This window comes from Gavialis gangeticus, unplaced genomic scaffold (genome assembly GCF_001723915.1).
Source record: "Gavialis gangeticus isolate Ggan-Ray unplaced genomic scaffold, GavGan_comp1, whole genome shotgun sequence".
NCBI classification, from domain to species: Eukaryota; Metazoa; Chordata; order Crocodylia; family Gavialidae; genus Gavialis; species Gavialis gangeticus.
In genome coordinates, this window is record NW_017729025.1 from 111,501,609 (window position 1) to 111,509,229 (window position 7,621).

At 49.0% G+C, this 7,621-nt stretch overlaps 1 long non-coding RNA gene across 1 annotated transcript in view; it reads right to left on the bottom strand.

The window, feature by feature from the left end:
* LOC109298972 overlaps nucleotides 1–7,621 on the bottom strand; it is a 28,612-nt gene that overhangs the window by 14,121 nt on the left and 6,870 nt on the right. The gene's annotated exons all lie outside the window — the stretch shown is intronic.

Here is a 7,621-nt window from a genome sequence, read left to right on the forward strand (position 1 = left end):
CCAGTATTTCTTTGAAGCTTAACATCCAAGGCAGTGTTAAGAAAACTGTTTTTTAAAAAGGAACTGCTAGCAGCATCATGGGACATAAGTACGCTGGCAGGGGATAGTGCCACTATTACTGCTGAGTATTTATCTTGTGGCAAAGTAGAAAGAAGATAGCTGGGCTGGGCTACACCAAAACAGGTACAAATACATAACAAATGACCATCCCTGTCCCAGGCAGTATATAGTATGTCATGCCCCATGCCTTGCTCACCCCATCTTGGTTCTGCATGGTCCAGGAGCTGAATGGCATGTCAGGGAGAAGAAAGAGGGACCCATTGCAAAACAGGGGCTCTATGTTCTGCTTTTCCCTTCTGTGACTTTTTCACTAATTTCATTAATGAGTATGGGAGCTACTGTTCATAAATGTTGTGAATTCCTGTTCAGTTATGACAGATTATAGCATCTATAATTTGCTTCATTGAAAATTCAGAGCTTGAGCTTTTTTAGATGAAGTATATCAGCCACATGTGTAAAATTTGTGTCTTGCTTTACAATAACTTTTTAGAGTGTAATCTCCTCAGAATAAGAACCGTTACTCCTCTGTGCTCAGTCCAGCTCTAACCAGGCTGATACGGTTACATAAATACTAATGAAATTATAAGAAAATGGGAGACGAGCTCAGAAAGACTGGAATGGAGCATCGAGAATTGGGAACTGTGTCACTTCCTCAGAATGTGAAGATGTGCATGACAGGACATGTCTTCATTTTGATTAAGGTTCAAAGGGAGTCCAAATGGCAGTGTCTTCCTCTTTCTTTATTTTCTGTATTAGAATATAGTTTGATAATCCCACTAGAGTCTATGTAAGGATTGTTTTTAACCCACTTGTGATTTAGGAACATCAAATTCTATATAACAGCCTAAGAGGAGTATAATACAAAATACTGTGTGCCATCTGTTCCAGCTAATGATGTTCTGTGGGTCTCTCCCACAACACTGTATCCAAACACCTTGAATTTTGCCTGGTAACATTTTCACCAGCAAAATTTCTGTTTGCCTGTCTGTCCATCTGGTCCATCATTATTGTATCTGAATTCTATGGAGTGGCAGCAAGAAGAACCATTAAGACTGGAAAAAAATAATGTGGTTACAGAGCAGAAAATGAATGGCATTTTAAAAAATGGAAACAGGCTATGAATTAGCAGCCAGGACTCAGAAGGCCAGGGCGGTTGGGGGTGGAAACTTCACCTTGCCTTTGAAAACCTTGTTGCCTCCTTGATCTGACCCCCATCCACTGATATACTTTCTGGAGCCAGGTCCCAGGCAAAGCCCTGGCTGTTCAGTTGAACCTGCACTCTGTCCTCTTTGCTTCATGCCTCTTGGCTGAAGTGAAGGCTCCCTTTCCTGTGTGCTTTAAAGTTTTTAAAAAGGGGAAATGACTAGTGATTGAAAATGGCTCTGACTTAAAAGCTGGTATTATTTATTAAGGGAACAGAATTATTGAGTAGGAGCCAGAAAAGCCAGGCAAACAAAGCAGAGCATACACATATTTAATCTGTTTAGACAGGTTTAAGATTATGGCCTGGTTAGTAGCTTGCTCAGGTCAGTGTAACATTAATTAGCCCTGGTGACAAACAGAAAATGGTGATATGGAGCCATAATTTAGGATACTTAGCAAGAAAATGTCTTTGAGGTAGGTTGAATGGAACAGAATTGTCTCTGGTGGTTGTGCTGATGGTTATTAGCTCTGTGTGACTTGGTCTCAGCGCAGGAATGTTGACCACTATACAAAAAAAAAGAAGCAGAGGCTAACCACAGCTCTGTATCTCTGCACCTGTTGGCTTTGGAAAAGCCTAGGGTGAACCACAGTGTTGTAACTTGCACTGTCTCTGAAGGGAAAAAAAGCCCAACCAAAACCAAGGCCAAAAATTTAAATCATGTTAATTTTGGTGCCATGTTTTCTGGATGCCCATCTTGGGCCACTTCAGCACTGATTTTCATAGATGCTGTGAATGTAAAACTTGACTTGCAAGTCAATGGGAGCTGTAGATGCTCAACATCTCTGGAAAAGGGCTCGCAGCATCTAAATCTGCCCCCGCCCCAAATGGTGACTCTTGGAACTGGAGCTGTGTTTGGGAATTTTAACTGCAAGTTTCCAGACCTGAGCACTGTATAAGAGGGAGGAGAATTAGAAACAAGCAAAGAGGGCAAGTCAGCTTCTGCAAAGTCCAGTACCAGTCATTGCAAATATGTGTGCCATTAATTCAGAAAAGAGCTCTATTTTCCTTCCTTGGGCCAGCATGACAGATGCCAGAATTAAAATTATGTAGAAGGGACAGACACAAAACAATGATCTAAAAATTATTATAGCCAGAAAGGGTTAGCCTGGCATTTTAGATATTGTTTGGGCTCTACCTTTTTGTCAGGTTCACAGTCTTTCAACCACTCTGAAGTCCAGAGGAGTGTCAGGTAAATCCTTTATAAGCCACAGCTTTAGGAAATTCAATACTAATTTTTAAGCTGCACACAGAATGAAATGTTGTCTCCTGTATTACATGCATTCCTAAAATGGGTATAAAACACCCAAGTCTCTTTTGTGATTTGTTTTCTGTATACCATTACAGTAGTATATGTGTGGAAAGTTGCTGGAGTTTTGCCTGGGCCATAGCAGCAGTACAAGGGGCCTGCTCATCTAGACTAGAAGCTAAGAGCCCGAATAGGGACTCTGTCCTAGCCATCCTTCCTCACTGCTGGTTTTAAGGACAGGGTCATGCATCTCATGGGTCACTGTGAAGTTAGAATTAGGTTCTCTAGCTGATAGTGGGGCCTGGGCAGGCCTCTGGCTATGTCAGAATTAATATAAGCGCAAAGGTAGGTGAAAGGCCTCTTCTTACCCCATTCCTATAATGAGCAGAGGAACAAAGTGAGAACCAGGGTCCATAGACCTGGAACATGTACACCTAGATCTCCATGTTCCTGTGTGTTGATTCCAAAATGAGTCATATTTCTGACCTAGTAACAGTGAAGCAAATGCTTCAGTCAATGCAATGGGTTTGATATGATTAATTCTGAGGAAGCCAATAAATTATACATAAAGTTGGCTGGATATTTTTAAACAAAATGGTTTTTTTCCATCAAAAAATGCTGGTTTGTTGAAATTAAAACTTTTAACTAGATAGGCAGGTTCTGAGGAATTTTCCATACCCCCTGAAGGTTTAAAATGGTCAAAATGTCCCACTTGGACATTTTCCAAATGAAAATATTTCAGTTCAAAGAGTCTTTTTGTTTAGGAATTTAAGTGAATTTATAGTAAAAAAAGAATTAAAAGGTGGAAATATAAATTCAATGTTTACAGAAATTGAAATGGAACCAAACCAAAATACTTTCTGAATTTGGGGATTACAAAAATTTGGGGGCTTTGGACTTTTTGTCTCAGTCTAGATTGAAAACAATTTGCAAAAATTTTCCCAGGATGAGAAAACTGCTTCCAAAAGTATATTACTTAGATATCTGGATCTATTCATGGAAATTGGTTCTGAGGGGTGTATGCTAGAGTATGCTAGCAAAGCCTCCTTGTTATCCAAGTGTTGTGTCATGGCGAACTTACTGCTACTGCTAACTTTGAAATTGTCAGACAAAAAATACAAATGTTGTGATATTAATTTGTGAGAGAGGCAAGCGATTCTTTTCAAATGGAAAATACATATAAAATATGGACTCAGTCTTACCTGCCTTTTGCCTCGCCAACTAAGATAGGATACTGCTCCAAGAGTGTCATTCTTTGAGGTGTTGAGAATTGTCAACTCTTACCGAAGGTGCATCTCACCTCAGAGGGTCAGACGCTACATTTGATTTCCAAGCATGTATTTCCCACAGGCCGATGTGGAGAAGTATTTGATTATAGTTTAATCTGCATTCTTACAGGCACTGATACATGGCCTGAAAGCTTGCTGGTCCCTTAAGATCATTTGAACATTTCTAAGTGGCCACAAAACAGCCAGAGCCAGCCAGTGGAAAACTCTACCTGCATAGAAAAACTTTCCATTAGTGAAAAGTTGGTGGAGCTGGTTCTGCCACCTCTTGTGGCAATTACCTCCGCACCAACCTGGTATACTGGGAGAACAATCTGTTGGTGATGCTCCAGAAAAATGGGGGAGGAGGAGAAAGCAAGGAAAAGCAGACCAAAATGCCATGCACTTTAGTGTAAGTTTAGTGGTGCTCTTCAGCAGTGGTCTTTATGGGCACATCTACACGAGACACTTTATTCAGTAGTGTAGTTTACTGTGCAGTAAGCATGCACATCTACATGTGTACACACTTACTGTGCCATTAAAACTAATCATGAGTAAATTTGATACCTACAAATTAAGGTATCAAATTTACTCATGATTAGTAACTGCGCAGTAATGCATGTGTAGACATGACCTGGGAGCAAATTTTTTCCCAGGTCAGTCCTGTCACTAGGGGTCTGAAGCCCCTGTCCTAGGGCTGGCCAGCCCCTGCCTCAGGCCTTTAAAAGCCTGCAGGCATTTTGAGCCCTGGGGCACACAATTAGGGAGCCTGAGGGCACTCTAGGCCCTGTGTCCCCCTGGGCAGGCTGCAGGCCAACTGCCCCAGCCTACCTGCATCCCAGCACTGCTGCCTGGCACCACACTGCTACAGGGCTGCCAGGCCCATGCCATCCGGGCCTGCAGGCTGCTACAGGCCTTCCAGTACCCAGGCCCAGCTGCAGACAGCTTCTGGCTTCCGGGGCCAGCTCCAGCTGCCCACAACATAGCTCCAGTAGCCTGCCCTGTGGCTTCAGGTGCTACAAGGCATTGCCTCAGCTGCATGACTACCAGTGCCAAGCTAGGCCCCAGCACAGGGCGCTACAAGTAGATGCCCAGGTACAGCAGCATGGGGACAGCAGAATAGAGGTCCAGAGAGCTGGTGCAGGATCTCTGATGGTGATTTTCCTGCTGACACCCATGCCCATGCCCATGCCCATGCCTGTGCCCATTATCCAGGGCCCGAACTGGTTACAGGAGGAGACTGGTGACCTCGTGGTGTTGTGGGGTAAAGCAGAGGTGCAGCGCCAGTTGCAGTGGGATGGGCACTTCAATGCTCATGTCTACAAGGGCCTGTTAGGCTGGATGTGGGAGTGCGAGCATAACTGGTTGGCGTGGTAGTGCCGCATAAACGTCAAGACCTTGTGGGCACAATAGGTTGCCATCACTGATCACAATCATCAGTCAGGGAATTCCCATAAGTCCATGCCCTTTATGTGGCAACTGATGGACATCCTCATGCCCTGGGACCCAGGATGCAGCCATACTGTGTACAGCAGCACGGGCAGCCTTCCCAAGCCCCCACGCGGCCTGGCACCCATGGTGACATATCACTGGAGGAAGGCCCCTCAGGCCTGCAGCTGCCCATCCTGCTGAGCTTCTCAGCTGCACCCTCCACCAGCAGCTCCAGGAGCCTGGGCCACTGCCTGCTATGCCAGCTCTGCAGCCTCATCCTCTGCCATGAGGTGCAGCTGCTCATGACACTGCTGGCTGCCAGCATTGCCAGCTTCTTCCTGGGGGGAGCCCTGGCCTGACACCTGCCTGCTGCACCCCATTGTCCAAGGACACTGCCCAGAACTGCATGCCATCACCGACAGCTGTGACCACATAAAGCTGCCAGCCACCCCAGCCCTGGCCATGTGATAAGGCCTACAATGGGAGGAGGGCTCCCCACCCTGGCCCATGCCCCCTGCCCCTGCCCAACCTCCCTGCCCAGCTTTCCCGTGCTCCCCTGGATGCAGGTTGAGGGGGCAGAGGTTGCAGGGCAGTCCAGGCTTTCTCCCCGCACTGTCATTACTCAGGGTCCCATGCCAGGTGCACAGGTTCACCCAGGACATCAGAAGCAGCAGGGAATAGTGGGTTGAGAACCCCTTGGTCCAGGCAAACAGTTCCTTATGAACTACCTGGGGCACACACAGCAGGGGCATGCTTGGGGAGCAGCAGCAGTGCAGGGGGCGGTGGGGGTGGCCTGGCCCTGGAGTGCCTCCCTGGAGAACATCCCTGCAGGGAGGGCAGGAGTGTGAGCAGCTCCTCATCACCATTGTCCAGGAGCCCTGTGCCCCTGAGCCCAGGTACCATGGGCTGGGTGGCAGAGCAGCAGAGTGGCTGGCCTCCAGAAGAAGGTGGAGTGATGGGGAAGTGGGGTATGGATTTGGGGCAGCAGGTGCTGCCAGGAACCTGTCCTGTCCTACTCAGGGAACAGGGTGGGGGAGGCAGGCTGTCTGTGGCCAGCACCCAGCAGCCTGCCAGCCCTAGGGGAGCAAGTGGGGATGGGGTGCTCAGCCAGGGGCCACCTGGGCCCAGGCCTGTCTGCCCAACTTACCATGGTGCCTGGGTACCCATGCATGCTTGACCCCTGATCTGAGGCCAGGCACAACACAGCCCCTGGTATAGAGCATCGTATCTTTGAAAAGTTGCAAGTGCACACAAACAGCATCTTTCTTATGGGTCTACAGGGCCTGCAGCTGCATGCAGGGGAGAGGCTGCACTTGGCAGCGGGGATACAGCCTCAGGGTTGCTGCTGCCCACAGCTGGGGCCCTGGGGATATGCTGGCTCTGCCAGAGGATGACTATGGACAGGACCCTCCTTCTGGATTGCCTGGTCACAGTGTCGGAGGACCAGCTGGCAGATGCTCGGGCCTGGCAGGTGGAGAACATGGCCCAACAGGACAGATGGCAGTTGGAGGATGCGGCCTACCAGGACAGGTGGTGGGCAGAGGACGTGGGTTGCAAAGATGCATGAACTTGAGCAGACTGGGAGTTCTGGGCCCAGCTTCTGGCCCTGGAGTATGAGTGGGTGGAGTCCCTGCAGGAGCAGAGCACAGTCCTGGGCAGGGCAGTACAGGCCATAGACAATGACCACTGGGTGCTAGACACTGTTCTGGCCTTGGCAGTTGCCTTTGTGCCACCCACTGCCCAGCCCCTGACCCTAGCCCAGCCTGCCACCTGGCAGCCACCTGCTGCCAAGCAGCAGACCCCTACCTGGGCCTGGGAGGAGGTTCTGCACTGCCTCCAGCATCCAGGAGCCCTTGGCCTGACCCCTGCCCTGGGTCCAATGCCATCCAGCCACCCCACCTAGGCCCAGGCCTGCTTCTCACCCCAGCTCCACATAGGCGCAGAGCTGGAGCTGCCTGCAGTGGGGCCAGGACTGCACGCTGGCCCTGCTGCCCCTAGACACCACCTGTTGGAGGGGGAGCCACCTGCATGGGAGGAGCCACCTGCACAGGAGGAGCACTGGCTGCCATCACCCCTTCACCCCTGAGTGAGCCCCCCACCTGCTTGACTCACCATAGCATGTGCACTGGTGGAGAATGGCCAAAGGCCAGGGTGTTGGCCACCTGTTCCCAGGCTCTGCGCCTTAGCTGCCCTCACTCCATGGCCCCCCACCATGCGACAGCACGCAAACGACATTTTACATAGTTTTCACAGGGTAGAAGGTATTCTTTTGTTGGTGGGTAGCATGGGTGGTGGAGGAGCTCTGTTTGTTGAGGAGGGAGGGAAGTGGAGTATGTTTGATGTGAGAGGAATAAAAACTTATTCTTGACAGGTGTGTTTTCAGTGAGTGTGGTGCTGGGGGTGGGTGGGGGGAGG